This window comes from Cherax quadricarinatus, chromosome 28, assembly GCF_038502225.1.
Source record: "Cherax quadricarinatus isolate ZL_2023a chromosome 28, ASM3850222v1, whole genome shotgun sequence".
In the NCBI taxonomy this organism is placed as follows: Eukaryota; Metazoa; Arthropoda; class Malacostraca; order Decapoda; family Parastacidae; genus Cherax; species Cherax quadricarinatus.
In genome coordinates, this window is record NC_091319.1 from 21,109,170 (window position 1) to 21,127,305 (window position 18,136).

An 18,136-nucleotide genomic window follows, 5' to 3' on the forward strand; every position below is an offset into this window, starting at 1 on the left:
TTCGGCAAGAAGAGCATTGCTATTTAAACGAAAATCTCAATTTTTACCTATTCGGCACGATACATATAACAGAGGTTTTACGAGGATAGTGAGGTCCAGGTTAGGGGGTGCAGGAGAGAGGGAGATTACGTCACAGGAAAAGTAAAAGAAGTAAATGCTAGGGTGTTGGGGAGAAGGGTGGGATTAAATTATGAGGAATCAAATACAAAATGGGAGTTGACACAGTTACTTTTTACTGATGATGCTATGCTCTTGGGAGATTCTGAAATTGCAAAGGTTAGTGGACGAGTTTGGGAGGGTGTGTAAAGAAAGGAGGTTGAAAGTGAACATAGGTAAGAGTAAGGTGTTGAGGGTATCAAACGAGTTAGGTACAGAAAAATTGGATATCGGACTGGAGGGAGGGAGTATGGAAGAAATGAATGTCTTCAGGTATTTGGAAGTACACTTATCAGCGGATGGGTATGTGAAGGACGAGGTAAACCATAGAATTGATGAAGGAAGAAAGATGGGTGGTTCATTAAGGTATCTGTGGAGACAGAGAACGTTATCCATGAAGGTACCGAAGGGAATGTATAAGAGTATGGTGGTACCAACACATATGGATGCAAAGCATATGTTGTGAATGTTGCAACGAGAAGGAGGCTGGAGTCAGTAGAGATGTTGTATCTAAGTGCAATGTGTGGTTAAATGTTATGCAGAGAATTCGTGGTGTGAAAATTATTAGGTGTGGAGTTACTAAAAATATTATTCGGGGGGGGGGCTGAGGAGGGGTTGGTGAGGTGATTTTGTCATTTAGAGAGGATGGAACAAAATGGGATGACTTGGAGGGTGTATAAATCTGTAGTGGAGGGAAGGAGGGGGTAGGGATCGTCCACACACACACACACACACACACACACACACACACACACACACACACACACACACATGTTTGTCTATGGGCTAGACGAAGCTAAAGGGGAAACTTATGATGAAAGAAAGCAGGAGGAGAAAAAAGCGATTGAAGACATCATGAAGGTGATAGGCGAGGGGGACATGACCCAGGTGGCAAATTTTCGGAGAATTGGGTGGTTCACAAAGAAAAGGAATCGGCCTCTCAAAGTAATTTTCAAGGCAGAATCAACCCGAACCATGATCCTGCAGGAGAAAGCACGGCTGAGAGGCAAGCAGGAGTTCCGGAGTGTGTACCTCGACCGAGACAGAACACAGGACGAAAGGAAGACAATGAAAGAGAGAGTTCAAAAACGAAAGGAGAAATGGGAGGAAATGAAAAAGGAGAGCAGAATAACCCAGGATCAAATGGAAGGACAAGCGCACCCCCCAGAAACACCTGCAGAAGGACTCCAGCCACGACACCCCCAAGGCAACTGAACATTCCAAACCATCCATCACACACCGATCCCTCTGTTTCCACCCCCCGCACCACAGTTACAGTATTAGAACAGAAGTTGAAGGTTTGGTACACAAATGCAGATGGATTAACGAATAAACATGAGGAATGGCAAGAAAGAATCAATGAGAAGTCCCCAGACATCATAGCAGTTACAGAAACAAAACTCATGGAGACAATAACAGATGCAATCTTCCCACAAGGATACCAGATCATGAGGAAAGATAGAAGGGGTAGGGGGGGAGGTGGGGTTGCTCTGCTCGTAAAAAACAGATGGAAATTCGAGAAAATGGAAGGAATAGATGAGACAGGAGAAAGAGACTACATAGCAGGTACACTTCAGTCTGGGGAACACAAAGTGGTCATTGCAGTGATGTATAATCCACCACAGAACTGCAGGAGGCCAAGAGAGGAATATGAAGAGAGCAACAGAGCAATGGTGGACACACTTGCTGAGGTGGCAAGAAGAGCTCACTCCAGCAGAGCAAAGTTGCTGGTTATGGGGGATTTCAACCACAGGGAGATTGACTGGGAAAACCTGGAGCCACATGGGGGTCCCGAAACATGGAGAGCCAGGATGTTGGACGTGGTGCTGGAAAACCTCATGCACCAACATGTTAAGGACACTACCAGAGTGAGAGGGGAGGATGAACCAGCAAGATTGGACCTTGTGTTCACCCTGGGCAGCTCAGACATTGAGGATATCAAGTATGAGAGTCCCCTAGGAGCTAGCGACCACATGGTTCTGTGCTTTGAATACATAGTAGAGCTGCAAGTGGAGAGAATAACAGGAGTAGAATGGGAAAAGCCTGACTATAAAAGAGGGGACTACATAGGGTTGAAGAACTTCATGCGGGAGGTCCAGTGGGACAGAGAACTGGCAGGAAAGCCAGTAAATGAAATGATGGAATATGTAGCAACAAAATGCAAGGAGGCAGTGGAAAGGTTCATTCCCAAGGGCAACAGTAACAACGGGAAGACCAGAACAAGCCCCTGGTTTACCCGACGGTGTAAGGAGGCAAAAACAAAGTGCAATAGAGAATGGAAAAAGTACAGAAGGCAGAGAACACACGAAAATAGGGAGATCAGTCGCAGAGCCAGGAATGAGTACGCACAGGTAAGGAGGGAGGCCCAGCGACAGTATGAAAATGACATAGCATCGAGAATCAAGACTGACCCGAAACTGTTGTATAGCCACATCAGGAGGAAGACAACAGTCAAAGACCAGGTGATCAGATTAAGGACAGAAGGTGGAGAACTCACAAGAAATGATCAGGAGGTATGTGAGGAGCTGAACAGGAGATTTAAGGAAGTTTTTACAGTAGAGACAGGAAGGGCTGTGGGAAGACAGCACAGAAGGGAACATCAAGAGGGAATATACCAACAAGTGTTGGATGACATACGAACAACTGAGGAGGAGGTGAAGAAGCTCTTAAGTGACCTTGACACCTCAAAGGCGATGGGACCGGACAACATCTCCCCATGGGTCCTTAGAGAAGGAGCAGAGATGCTGTGTGTGCCTCTAACCACAATCTTCAACACATCCCTTGAAACTGGGCAACTACCTGAGAAATGGAAGACAGCTAATGTAGTCCCCATATTTAAGAAAGGAAACAGAAACGAGGCACTAAACTACAGACCTGTGTCTCTGACATGTATTGTGTGCAAAGTCATGGAGAAGATTATCAGGAGGAGAGTGGTCGAACACCTGGAAAGGAACAAGATTATAAATGAAAACCAGCATGGGTTCATGGAAGGCAAATCTTGTATCACAAACCTCCTGGAGTTTTATGACAAGGTAACAGAAGTAAGACACGAGAGAGAGGGTTGGGTAGATTGCGTTTTCCTAGACTGCAGGAAGGCCTTTGACACAGTTCCCCACAAGAGATTAGTGCAGAAGCTGGAGGATCAGGCACACATAAAAGGAAGGGCACTGCAATGGATAAGGGAATACCTGACAGGGAGGCAGCAACGAGTCATGGTACGTGAAGAGGTATCACAGTGGGCGCCTGTTACGAGCGGGGTCCCACAGGGGTCAGTTCTAGGACCAGTGCTATTTTTGATATATGTGAACGACATGATGGAAGGAATAGACTCTGAAGTGTCCCTGTTCGCAGATGACGTGAAGTTGATGAGAAGAATTAAATCGGACGAGGATGAGGCAGGACTGCAAAGAGACCTGGAGAGGCTGGACATGTGGTCCAGTAACTGGCTCCTCGAATTCAATCCAGCCAAATGCAAAGTCATGAAGATTGGGGAGGGGCAAAGAAGACCGCAGACAGAATATAGGCTAGGTGGACAAAGACTACAGACCTCACTCAGGGAGAAAGACCTTGGGGTGACCATAACACCGAGTACATCACCGGAGGCACACATCAACCAAATAACCGCTGCAGCATACGGGCGCCTGGCAAACCTGAGAATAGCGTTCCGATACCTCAATAAGGAATCGTTCAAGACACTGTACACTGTGTATGTTAGGCCCATACTGGAGTATGCAGCACCAGTCTGGAACCCACACCTGGTCAAGCACGTCAAGAAGTTAGAGAAAGTACAAAGGTTTGCAACAAGGCTAGTCCCAGAGCTCAAGGGAATGTCGTACGAGGAAAGGTTAAGGGAAATCGGACTGACGACACTGGAGGACAGAAGGGTCAGGGGAGACATGATAACGACATACAAGATACTGCGGGGAATAGATAAGGTGGACAGAGATAGGATGTTCCAGAGAGGGGACACAGGGACAAGGGGTCACAACTGGAAGCTGAAGACTCAGACGAGTCACAGGGACGTTAGGAAGTATTTCTTCAGTCATAGAGTTGTCAGCAAGTGGAATAGCCTAGCAAGTGAAGTAGTGGAGGCAGGAACCATACATAGTTTTAAGAAGAGGTATGACAAAGCTCAGGAAGCAGAGAGAGAGAGGATCCAGTAGCGATCAGTGAAGAGGCGGGGCCAGGAGCTGAGTCTCGACCCCTGCAACCACAATTAGGTGAGTACAATTAGGTGAGTACACACACACACACACACACACACACACACATGGAATTTTGATGAGCTGGAGAGAGGAGACAGTGGAGAAGCAAGTGATTACAAAGGACCGCTTCAGTCTGGAGGTCCTAAGGTAGTAATTGCAGTGATGTATAACCCACCTCAGAACAGCAGGAGGCCAAGGGAAGAGTATGATGAGAGCAATATAGCGATGGTTGACACACTGGCTGCAGTGGTCAAAAGAGCTCGTGCATGCACAGTTCTCTGTTTCTGTCTCACAAAATAACTGTCTACAGTCCTTTGTTTCTGTCTCACAAAATAACTGTCCACAGTCCTCTGTACATCCTGGCAAGCTCAACAAGTCTCACACCACTCTCATACTTCTGTATTATTTCCTTCTTCACATCTATGGTGTGTCTCACCTTCTTTACCACAGGGGTACCACTAGCAAGTTTCTTTGGGCCCATTGTAGCTTATTTCACAGGCCCACAAGCACTAAATACAATGAAATAATCGTAAAATGTTTGAGAGCGAAGGTTAGTGTTCACTCAAGCATCAACAAAACCAGACTGGCTCTCATTTCGCCTGTGTGGGGACGCAGACAGAGGGCTGCTGGACAGGTCCGGTACCCGGCAGTTATCGAAAAGTTCCATAAGTGATACGTTCGAAATTTGAGGGTATATATATATATATATATATATATATATATATATATATATATATATATATATATATATATATATATATATATATATATATATATATATATATATAACAAACAACAAACAAGTTTTATTTCTTTGCAAGATTACATTGAGAAAATTAAATTACAATAATTAGTTGCAGTGCAAAGAGCTCCACTATCATGCCTAGGCATTATGGGTGGCTTTAGTTAAATTTCTTACAGACTTCTTAATACTAAATAAATTGATCATAGATTAAGTTGTACACACACACACACACACACACACACACACACACACACACACACACACACACACACATCTTTCCAACGGGATACCAGATCCTGATGAAAGACAGAGGTAACAGGGGGGGTGGAGGAGAGGCACTGTTGATCAAAAACCGATGGAATTTTGATGAGCTGGAGAGAGGAGGCAGCGGAGAAGCAAGCGATTACATAGCGGGAACACTTCACTCTGGAGGTCTCCTAAGGTGGTAATTGCAGTCATGTATAACCCACCACAGAACAGCAGGAGACCAGGGCATGAGTATGACGAAAGCAATAGAGCGATGGTTGACACTGGCTACAGTGGCCAGAAGAGCTCATGCATGCAGGGCAAAGCACCTGATCATGGGCGACTTTAACCACAAGGAGATCGACTGGGAGATCTTGGAGCCACATGGGGGCCAAGATACATGGAGGGCTAAGATGATGGAGGTGGTACTGGAAAACTTCATGTACCAACACGTAAGGGACACTACAAGAGAGAGAGAGAGGAGAGGATGAGCCAGCAAGACTGGACTTAGTATTCACCTTGAGCAGTGCAGATATTGAGGACATCACATATGAAAGTCCCCTTGGGGCCAGCGATCATGTGGTTTTGAGCTTCGAATACACAGTAGAGCTACAAGTGGATGGGGAAGCAGGAAGGCCAGGACAAATGAAACCAAACTACAGGAAAGGGGACTACACGGGAATGAGAAACTTCCTGAACGAGGTTCAGTGGGACAGAGAACTGGCAGGGAAGCCAGTTAATGAGATAATGGAATATGTAGCAACAATGTGCAAGGAGGCTGAAGAGAGGTTTGTACCCAAGGGAAACAGGAATAATGAAAAAGCGAGGATGAGCCCATGGTTCACCCAAAGGTGCAAGGAGGCAAAAACCAAGTGTGCTAGGGAATGGAAGAAATATAGAAGGCAAAGGACCCAGGAGAATAAGGAGAGCAGTCGTAGAGCCAGAAACGAATATGCACAGATAAGAAGGGAGGCCCAACGACAATATGAAAATGACATAGCAGCGAAAGCCAAATCTGACCCGAAGCTGTTATACAGCCACATCAGGAAGAAAACAACAGTCAAGGACCAGGTAATCAGGCTAAGGAAGGAAGGAGGAGAGACAACAAGAAATGACCGTGAAGTATGTGAGAAACTCAACAAGAGATTCAAAGAAGTGTTCACAGAGGAGACAGAAGGGGCTCCAGAGGGACGGAGAGGTGTGGCACATCACCAGGTGCTGGACACGGTACACACAACCGAGGAAGAAGTGAAAAGGCTTCTGAGTGAGCTAGATACCTCAAAGGCAATGGAGCCGGATAACATCTCTCCATGGGTCCTGAGAGAGGGAACAGAGGTGCTATGTGTAACCCTAACAACAATATTCAATACATCTATCGAAACAGGGAGATTGCCTGAGGCATGGAAGACAGCAAATGTAGTCCCAATCTTTAAAAAAGGAGACAGACATGAAGCACTAAACTACAGACCAGTGTCACTGACATGTATAGTATGCAAAGTCATGGAGAAGATTATGAGAAGAGTGGTGGAACACCTAGAAAGGAATGATCTCATCAACAGCAGCCAACATGGTTTCAGGGATGGGAAATCCTGTGTCACAAACCTACTGGAGTTCTATGACAAGGTGACAGCAGTAAGACAAGAGAGAGAGGGGTGGGTGGATTGCATTTTCTTGGACTGCAAGAAGGCGTTTGACACAGTACCACACAAGAGATTAGTGCAAAAACTGGAGGACCAAGCAGGGATAACAGTGAAGGCACTACAATGGATCAGGGAATATTTGTCAGGAAGACAGCAGCGAGTAATGGTACGTGGCGAGGTGTCAGAGTGGGCACCTGTGACCAGCGGGGTCCCACAGGGGTCAGTCCTAGGACCAGTGCTGTTTCTGGTATTTGTGAACGACATTACAGAAGGAATAAACTCTGAGGTGTCACTGTTTGCAGATGACGTGAAGTTGATGAGAAGAATTCATTCGATCGAAGACCAGGCAGAACTACGAAGGGATCTGGACAGGCTGCAGACCTGGTCCAGCAACTGGCTCCTGGAGTTCAACCCCACCAAGTGCAAACTCATGAAGATTGGGGATTGGCAAAGAAGACCGCTGACGGAGTACAGTCTAGGGGGCCAGAGACTACAAACCTCACTCAAGGAAAAAGATCTTGGGGTGAGTATAACACCAGGCACATCTCCTGAAGCGCACATCAACCAAATAACTGCTGCAGCATATGGGCGCCTGGCAAACCTCAGAACAGCATTCCGACATCTTAATAAGGAATCATTCAGGACCCTGTACACCGTGTACGTCAGGCCCATATTGGAGTATGCGGCACCAGTTTGGAACCCACACCTAGCCAAGCACGTGAAGAAACTAGAGAAAGTGCAAAGGTTTGCAACAAGACTAGTCCCAGAGCTAAGAGGTATGTCCTACGAGGAGAGGTTAAGGAAAATCAACCTGACGACACTGGAGGACAGGAGAGATAGGGGGGACATGATAACGACATACAAAATACTGAGAGGAATTGACAAGGTGGACAAAGACAGGATGTTCCAGAGATTGGACACAGTAACAAGGGGACACAGTTGGAAGCTGAAGACACAGATGAATCACAGGGATGTTAGGAAGTATTTCTTCAGCCACAGAGTAGTCAGTAAGTGGAATAGTTTGGGAAGCGATGTAGTGGAGGCAGGATCCATACATAGCTTTAAGCAGAGGTATGATAAAGCTCACGGCTCAGGGAGAGTGACCTAGTAGCGATCAGTGAAGAGGCGGGGCCAGGAGCTCGGACTCGACCCCCGCATCCTCAACTAGGTGAGTAACTAGGTGAGTACACACACACACACACACACATATATATATATATATATACATATATATATATATATATATATTTATATATATATATATATATATATATATATATATATTATATATATATATATATATATATATATATATATATATATATATATATATATATATATATATATATATATATATATATATATATATATGGGGGGAAATAAATGGGATTAAATCTGGAGTATCTGAGAGAGTTAGAACAAAGGAAGGGGTAGCAGTAATGTTAAATGATCAGTTATGGAAGGAGAAAAGAGAATATGAATGTGTAAATTCAAGAATTATGTGGATCAAAGTAAAGGTTGGATGCGAGAAGTGGGTCATAATAAGCGTGTATGCACCTGGAGAAGAGAGGAATGCAGAGGAGAGAGAGAGATTTTGGGAGATGTTAAGTGAATGTATAGGAGCCTTTGAACCAAGTGAGAGAGTAATTGTGGTAGGGGACCTGAATGCTAAAGTAGGAGAAACTTTTAGAGAGGGTGTGGTAGGTAAGTTTGGGGTGCCAGGTGTAAATGATAATGGGAGCCCTTTGATTGAACTTTGTATAGAAAGGGGTTTAGTTATAGGTAATACATATTTTAAGAAAAAGAGGATAAATAAGTATACACGATATGATGTAGGGCGAAATGACAGTAGTTTGTTGGATTATGTATTGGTAGATAAAAGACTGTTGAGTAGACTTCAGGATGTACATGTTTATAGAGGGGCCACAGATATATCAGATCACTTTCTAGTTGTAGCTACACTGAGAGTAAAAGGTAGATGGGATACAAGGAGAATAGAAGCATCAGGGAAGAGAGAGGTGAAGGTTTATAAACTAAAAGAGGAGGCAGTTAGGGTAAGATATAAACAGCTATTGGAGGATAGATGGGCTAATGAGAGCATAGGCAATGGGGTCGAAGAGGTATAGGGTAGGTTTAAAAATGTAGTGTTAGAGTGTTCATCAGAAGTTTGTGGTTACAGGAAAGTGGGTGCAGGAGGGAAGAGGAGCGATTGGTGGAATGATGATGTAAAGAGAGTAGTAAGGGAGAAAAAGTTAGCATATGAGAAGTTTTTACAAAGTAGAAGTGATGCAAGGAGGGAAGAGTATATGGAGAAAAAGAGAGAAGTTAAGAGAGTGGTGAAGCAATGTAAAAAGAGAGCAAATGAGAGAGTGGGTGAGATGTTATCAACAAATTTTGTTGAAAATAAGAAAAAGTTTTGGAGTGAGATTAACAAGTTAAGAAAGCCTAGAGAACAAATGGATTTGTCAGTTAAAAATAGGAGAGGAGAGTTATTAAATGGAGAGTTAGAGGTATTGGGAAGATGGAGGGAATATTTTGAGGAATTGTTAAATGTTGATGAAGATAGGGAAGCTGTGATTTCGTGTATAGGGCAAGGAGGAATAACATCTTGTAGGAGTGAGGAAGAGCCAGTTGTGAGTGTGGGGGAAGTTCGTGAGGCAGTAGGTAAAATGAAAGGGGGTAAGGCAGCCGGGATTGATGGGATAAAGATAGAAATGTTAAAAGCAGGTGGGGATATAGTTTTGGAGTGGTTGGTGCAATTATTTAATAAATGTATGGAAGAGGGTAAGGTACCTAGGGATTGGCAGAGAGCATGCATAGTTCCTTTGTATAAAGGCAAAGGGGATAAAAGAGAGTGCAAAAATTATAGGGGGATAAGTCTGTTGAGTGTACCTGGTAAAGTGTATGGTAGAGTTATAATTGAAAGAATTAAGAGTAAGACGGAGAATAGGATAGCAGATGAACAAGGAGGCTTTAGGAAAGGTAGGGGGTGTGTGGACCAGGTGTTTACAGTGAAACATATAAGTGAACAGTATTTAGATAAGGCTAAAGAGGTCTTTGTGGCATTTATGGATTTGGAAAAGGCGTATGACAGGGTGGATAGGGGGGCAATGTGGCAGATGTTGCAAGTGTATGGTGTAGGAGGTAGGTTACTGAAAGCAGTGAAGAGTTTTTACGAGGATAGTGAGGCTCAAGTTAGAGTATGTAGGAAAGAGGGAAATTTTTTCCCAGTAAAAGTAGGCCTTAGACAGGGATGTGTGATGTCACCGTGGTTGTTTAATATATTTATAGATGGGGTTGTAAGAGAAGTAAATGCGAGGGTCTTGGCAAGAGGCGTGGAGTTAAAAGATAAAGAATCACACACAAAGTGGGAGTTGTCACAGCTGCTCTTTGCTGATGACACTGTGCTCTTGGGAGATTCTGAAGAGAAGTTGCAGAGATTGGTGGATGAATTTGGTAGGGTGTGCAAAAGAAGAAAATTAAAGGTGAATACAGGAAAGAGTAAGGTTATGAGGATAACAAAAAGATTAGGTGATGAAAGATTGAATATCAGATTGGAGGGAGAGAGTATGGAGGAGGTGAACGTATTCAGATATTTGGGAGTGGACGTGTCAGCGGATGGGTCTATGAAAGATGAGGTGAATCATAGAATTGATGAGGGAAAAAGAGTGAGTGGTGCACTTAGGAGTCTGTGGAGACAAAGAACTTTGTCCTTGGAGGCAAAGAGGGGAATGTATGAGAGTATAGTTTTACCAACGCTCTTGTATGGGTGTGAAGCGTGGGTGATGAATGTTGCAGCGAGGAGAAGGCTGGAGGCAGTGGAGATGTCATGTCTGAGGGCAATGTGTGGTGTGAATATAATGCAGAGAATTCGTAGTTTGGAAGTTAGGAGGAGGTGCGGGATTACCAAAACTGTTGTCCAGAGGGCTGAGGAAGGGTTGTTGAGGTGGTTCGGACATGTAGAGAGAATGGAGCGAAACAGAATGACTTCAAGAGTGTATCAGTCTGTAGTGGAAGGAAGGCGGGGTAGGGGTCGGCCTAGGAAGGGTTGGAGGGAGGGGGTAAATGAGGTTTTGTGTGCGAGGGGCTTGGACTTCCAGCAGGCATGCGTGAGCGTGTTTGATAGGAGTGAATGGAGACAAATGGTTTTTAATACTTGACGTGCTGTTGGAGTGTGAGCAAAGTAACATTTATGAAGGGATTCAGGGAAACCGGCAGGCCGGACTTGAGTCCTGGAGATGGGAAGTACAGTGCCTGCACTCTGAAGGAGGGGTGTTAATGTTGCAGTTTAAAAACTGTAGTGTAAAGCACCCTTCTGGCAAGACAGTGATGGAGTGAATGATGGTGAAAGTTTTTCTTTTTCGGGCCACCCTGCCTTGGTGGGAATCGGCCGGTGTGATAATAAAAAAATAAAAAAATATATATATATATATGGCACATACAGCACCATGCACATACGTGTATATAAGAGACACTGTTGGTAGAAATATATGTACATTCGTCAGTATAAAGGAAAATCCATTTTGTTCTTCGTATTTCATCACTCACAGATAACATCGTGATTCCTGAGTCGACAGTGTTGTGAAACATGACTCTCTCTCTCTCTCTCTCTCTCTCTCTCTCTCTCTCTCTCTCTCTCTCTCTCTCTCTCTCTCTCTCTCTCTCTCTCTCTCTCTCTCTCTCTCTCTCTCTCACACACACACACACACACACACACACACACACACACACACACCTGACGACACTGGAGGACAGGAGGGTCAGGGGAGACATGATAACGACATATAAAATACTGCGTGGAATAGACAAGGTGGACAAAGACAGGATGTTCCAGGGAGGGGACACAGAAACAAGAGGCCACAATTGGAAGTTGAAGACACAAATGAGTCAGAGAGATAGTAGGAAGTATTTCTTCAGTCATAGAGTTGTAAGACAGTGGAATAGCCTAGAAAATGACGTAGTGGAGGCAGGAACCATACACAGTTTTAAGACGAGGTTTGATAAAGCTCATGGAGCGGGGAGAGAGAGGGCCTAGTAGCAACCGGTGAAGAGGCGGGGCCAGGAGCTAGGACTCGACCCCTGCAACCACAAATAGGTGAGTACACACACACCTGTGGATGCAGTAGTGGCTTTAATATTATCATTAACACAAGATATGAATGTAGATAAATTGTTCAGAGAACCGACAAGTTGATAAATGAGACACATGTGCAACACTTGCGTATCTTTATTGTAGAAACGTTTCGCCACACAGTGGCTTCATCAGTCCAATACAAAGAAGAATGATGAAGATCAGGAGTTTGAGGTAATCAGTCCATCAGTATTGATGGACTGATTACCTCAGGCTCCTTCTTCCAATACAAACCATTCTTCTTTGTATTGGACTGGTGAAGCCACTGTGTGGCGAAACGTTTCTACAGTAAAGATACCCAAGTGTTGCACATGTGACTAATTTATCAACACGAGGTAAATGGTGAGTTGTGAGAGGCGGCCAGGGGGTCAGCCAGAGATATTAAAATTATGGAGACTTGGCGTGTGTGAGAGAGGAACACCATAGATATAAGTTTTATAAACTGTGTAAATATAATATAGCCAGTCTGTGGTTCGTTCTTTGGTTTACTTGCGACCAGCAGTAACAGCCTGGTTGACCAGACCCCTGATCCACAACGGGGCCTAGTCTCAGACCAGGCCTCGGGGCATTAACCCCCGAAACCCTCTCCAGGTATACTCCAGGTAGGGTAGCAGTGTGCTGCTACCCTATTCTATATTATATTTACACAGTGGAAACAAAAGGTAACTGCGTATGTTTACCTGTCATATTCCATCACTACAGGATGGTGCTCGTACAAGGTGTTAAAATGTGTCAGCCTGAGCTGGTAGACTTCATTAGTTTCAGCCTGAGCTGGTAGACTTCAGTAGTGTCAGCCTGAGCTGGTAAACTTCAGTAGTGTCAGCCTGAGCTGGTAGACTTCAGTAGTGTCAGCCTTAGCTGGTAGCGTTCATTAGGTCAATGAAGATATCGTCAGGTACTCCTGGATAACTGGCAAAGTAAGCAGATGGATCTTTAACTTTCCAAACAATCGAACACAAACAGTAGTGGTAAACAGAGTTAAATCGGAAGGCACAGTACTCGCCCCTATCCTGTTCCTCATCCTCATATCAAACATAGACAGAGATGTAAACTATAGCACCGTATCATCCTTTGCAGACGATACTAGGATCTACATGAGAGTGTCATCCACTGAGGACACGGTTAACCTCCAAGAGGTTTTCTAATGGGCAACGGAAAATAATATGATGTTCAATGACGACAAATTCCAACTACACCGTTATGGAAAACTGGAGGAAATAATTTCTAGGACTGAGTATACTACAAACTCTAATCATACAATAGAGCGGAAAAATAATATGAAAGACCTGGGAGTGGTAATGTCTGAGGATCTCACCTTCAAGGATCACAACAGTGCCACTATCCCATCTGCGAGAAAAATGATAGGATGAATAATGAGAACATTCAAGACAACAGATGCCAAGCCAATGATGATCCTTTTTAAATCACTTGTTCTCTCTAGGCTGGAATACTGCTGCTGTACATTAACATCTCCATTCCTAGCAGGTGAAATTGCAGATCTAGAGAATGTACAGAGATCCTTTCCTGCACGTGTAAGTTCCATCAAACACCTTAACTACTGGGAACGCCTGGAAGCACTTGACTTGTGCTCACTGGAACGCAGGCGAGAGAGATGCATCATAATCTCCACCCGGAAGATCCTGGAGGGACTGGTCCTTAATCTGCACACAGAAAGCACTCCCTGCAGGCAATGCAACATACCCGCAATGAAAAGTAGGGGCGTCATTAGTACACTAAGAGAAAACACAATAAGTGTCCGGGGCCCAAGACTGTTCAACAGCCTCCCACCACCCATAAGGGTGGAATTACCAATAGACCCCTGGCTGTCTTCAAGAGGGAGCTGGACAGATACCTAAAGTCAGTGCCGGATCAGCCGGGCTGTGCTTCATACGTTGGACTACGTGCGGCCTGCAGTAATAGCCTAGTTGATCAGGCCCTGATCCACCGGAAGGCCTGGTCATGGACCCGGCCGCAGGGGCGTTGATCCCCAGAATACTCTCCAGGTAGACTCCAGGTAGATAGTAAGGGTCCATCAGCTACTGCAGCTTCAGAGGTTTCTTTCCAACATAGCTGGAGTTACTGTCACTTGGTAATTGGTATGATACCAGAAGAGGGTGGGTGGGGGCAGGGTAGACGGGTATCCTGGGCATCTGGTGGGAAATGATGGAATGAGGACATTCAGACACATCATTCCTCAGATCAGGATTCTTTTCTTCAGTCCAGCTTCTCCTCATTGTCCCTCTCGTATTTGTTTCTTCTTTCCAACTTTTCCTTACTCTACCTCCACTCCAGCATTCGTTCCTCATTCACCTTCATTCCAGCCATCTTTTACCTACATTTCAATCTTTCCTCCTCTGCCTATATTCCAATCTTTCCTCCTCTGCCTATATTCCAATCTTTCCTCCTCTGCCTACATTCCAATCTTTTCTCTATCTACATTCCAATCTTTCCTCTATCTACATTCCAATCTTTCCTCTATCTACATTCCAATCTTTCCTCTATCTACATTCCAGTATTTCCTCCACTACCGATATTCTAATCTTACTTCATCTCCCTACATTAAAATCATACATTCTAATATTTCTTTCTCTGCCTGCAATCTAATCTTACATTCTTATCTTTCCTCCCCCTCCTCCTACATTCTTAACTTCCTTCCTCTACCTACATTCTTATCTTCCATTCTCTAAATACATTTTAATCATACCTCTACCTGCTTTCTTCCTCTACCTGCATTCTTTTCTACCCACATTCCAATCTTTCCTCCCCTACCTACATTCTATTATTTCATCCCCTACCTATATTCTTGCCTCCCTTTTACCCATCCCAGCCCCTGGTCGCTACTTCCACCTACCACTTCGAGACTTGTAGTTCAATTTTCTCACCGCCATAGACTGTTGCTGCTTCAGACTTGTCTCACGACCTCTCCACGTACCCGGTCTTGCAATTTCTGCTAGTGTGTGTAGGGCGTAATTACGGGGCACTGCGTGGCTACGTTGTCCCCGGCGCCTCTCGCTCCTTCCCACCCATTTCCTGAGATCGTTCTTAACGGATTCTCAAGATGAGTCAAGGGCCAAGCCAGGAGATCACCTCGCTGACCCCGCCTTTGAGAGTATCCAGGTTTCGCCGCAGTTTTCCTTCTTTTTTTTTTTCAAGCCAAAACATAGTGTAAATATGGCAGGTTTATCTCCAAAAAATGAAAATGAGATTTGCTCACTTCTGAAGGAGATTTTGAGGGTAGGAACGCTCTTAGCGGGCGATGCGCGATATAGCAACTGTGGTAATGGCGGACTCGCACTTCCTGACTGTACCAACGCCGGAATTCCCACCAATTTTCTGAGATAAACAGTGACAAAGAGAGAATGATGTTAGAGAGGACATAGCACTATTCTCCCAGGTTATTAGAGATGCGGATACCAGGCAGCGATGCGATGTATTTTGAAACTAATGTTTTTAATGAGGATTTTGCGGGAAAGAAATTTGCACTAGTTTACCAGGTTCCTTGTAATTATATGGGTGATGTGGGGGCAGTTTGCATTGTCTCAAGTGCAGATGACGGGAGAAATAAAAGGGTAAAAAGGCATAATATTAAATAAAAAAAAGTCAGAGTACCATGGCTGGAGCAGTTCATTGAAACTCACAGTCATCTGGCTGAAACAGTTTACTAAAAATCTGCAGACCTGGTGATCTGTACCTGTCACCAGGTGTGCTCCAGACACCTGATGATATATATTACCTGTCATCGTGTGTTCCAGACACCTGGTGTTATTGCCTGTCATTGTGTGTTCCAGACACCTGGTGTTACTCACCTGTTATCGTGTGTTCCAGACTCCTGGTGTTATTACGTGTTATCGTGTGCTCCAGACACCTGGTGTTATTACCTGTCATCGTGTGTTTTAGACACCTGGTGTTATTCACCTGTTATCGTGTGTTCCAGACTCCTGGTGTTATTACCTGTTATCGTGTGCTCCAGACACCTGGTGTTATTACCTGTCACCAGGTGTTTTCAGACACATGGTGTTATTCACCTGTCATCGTGTGTTCGAGGTACCTGATGTAATTACCTACAACCAGGTGTTTTCAAACATCTAGTGTTATTTCTTGCCACCAGGTACGTTCCAGACATGTCAACGGCATGATATAAACACCGAACCATCAGCAACAGAACACAGTGTTGTTAGGTAAGACACATATGCAACAGTTAGGTATCTTTATTTCGAAACGTTTCGCCTACACAGTAGGCTTCTTCAGAGGAGTACAGAAAAAGTTGATAGAAGCAGAAGATACTTGAAGACGATGTAATCAATCCATCACCCTTGAAGTTTTGAGGTGGTCAGTCCCTCAGTCTGGAGAAGAGTATTGTTCCATAGTCTGAAACAATATGGAGTTGAAGTGACAGGATGGAGCCTATATACCGCTCCATCCTGTCACTTCAACTCCATATTGTTTCAGACTATGGAACAATACTCTTCTCCAGACTGAGGGACTGACCACCTTAAAACTTCAAGGGTGATGGATTGATTACATCGTCTTCAAGTCTCTTCTGCTTCTATCAACTTTTCTGTACTCGACTGAAGAAGCCTACTGTGTAGGCGAAACGTTTCGAAATAAAGATACCTAACTGTTGCATATGTGTCTTACCTAACAACCTGTCGGTATTTTATACCATTTTAATGTTCAGAACACAGTGTTGTAGAACCATCAGCAACAGAACACAGTGTTCTTGTAGTACCATCAACAACTGAACACAATGTTCTTGTAGAACCCTCAACAACAGAACACAATGTTCTTGTAGAACCCTCAACAACAAAACACAATGTTCTTGTAAAACAATCAAAAAAGGAACACAGTGTTCTTGTAAAACAACAGCAAAGCACAGTGTTCTTGTAGAACAATCAACTAGAGAGGGCCTCGGTGAGAACAGGCTGAAGTGCGTTATTTGTAGGTGACCTGTTATCGCTTCCGTGGGCAGGGGGGTCACTGCCTCCCTACTGCCCGGTCCCAGACCGGACCTGGTTACTGCTGGCCTGACCATAATGTGAGTTCAGGCTACAGTTAATAAGCTTCTAAGAGTAACAAGTGCTGGTAGGGGATGGCTGTGTACCTCCATCTTCTGTGTACCGTCAATGCCAGTGTACCACATTACTTAATAATATATATATCTGTTTGTGAATATTAAAATGGTATACAATACCGACAGGTTGATAAATAAGACACTTGTGCAACAGTTAGGTTGCACATGTACTCGGCTGAAGGAGCCTACTGTGTAGGCGAAACGTTTCGGAATAAATATACCTAACTGTTGCACATGCACATCTGTTTTCTGTATTGATAATTGGTGGGATGGTATTTGGAATGGAATAGTCATACGACCTCAGGGAGAAAATACAAAATATTTTTCCTCGATGCACTGTTTATGTTTTTTTTTTCCGAGGTCGTGGGTCCCCAGAATTTGCACTGGAGGTGGACCCCATCCTTCAGAGAAGATAATTTAAGTTGGGAAAGAGTGGCTGGGAGGTGTGGAGTGGAGGTAGGGGAGGTGGGTGGAGTGGGATGCAGGAAGGGGTGGTGAGGAGGTTTGGGTGCAGGTAGGGGTGGTGGAGAGGTGTGGGGGGCAGGTAGGGGTGGTGGAGAGGTGTGGGGTGCAGGTAGGGGTGATGGGGAGGTGTGGGGTGCAGGTAGTGATGGTGGGGAGGTGTGCGGGTGGTGCCTGGGGCTGCTGGAATCCTTGTCAGGCTTCCGTGGGATGATCAACAAACCCAGAGGGGTCAGGGAGGCTGCCACAGGTGTCACCCACTCTCTTATCCCACATCCTCCCTACCTCTCTCTTTCTCTCTCTCTCGTTCTCTCTCACTCTTCTAAAGCACCATACAAGTAAATTAACATTGCTGAATGGACATTATCCGTATAATGACATTAACATCATTATAACTTAGCTGCATCAAGTGACGTCACTAGTGACCTGGAAGGTATCAGACACCTGGTGAATAAACATCTTCAAGAACAGTAGAAGACT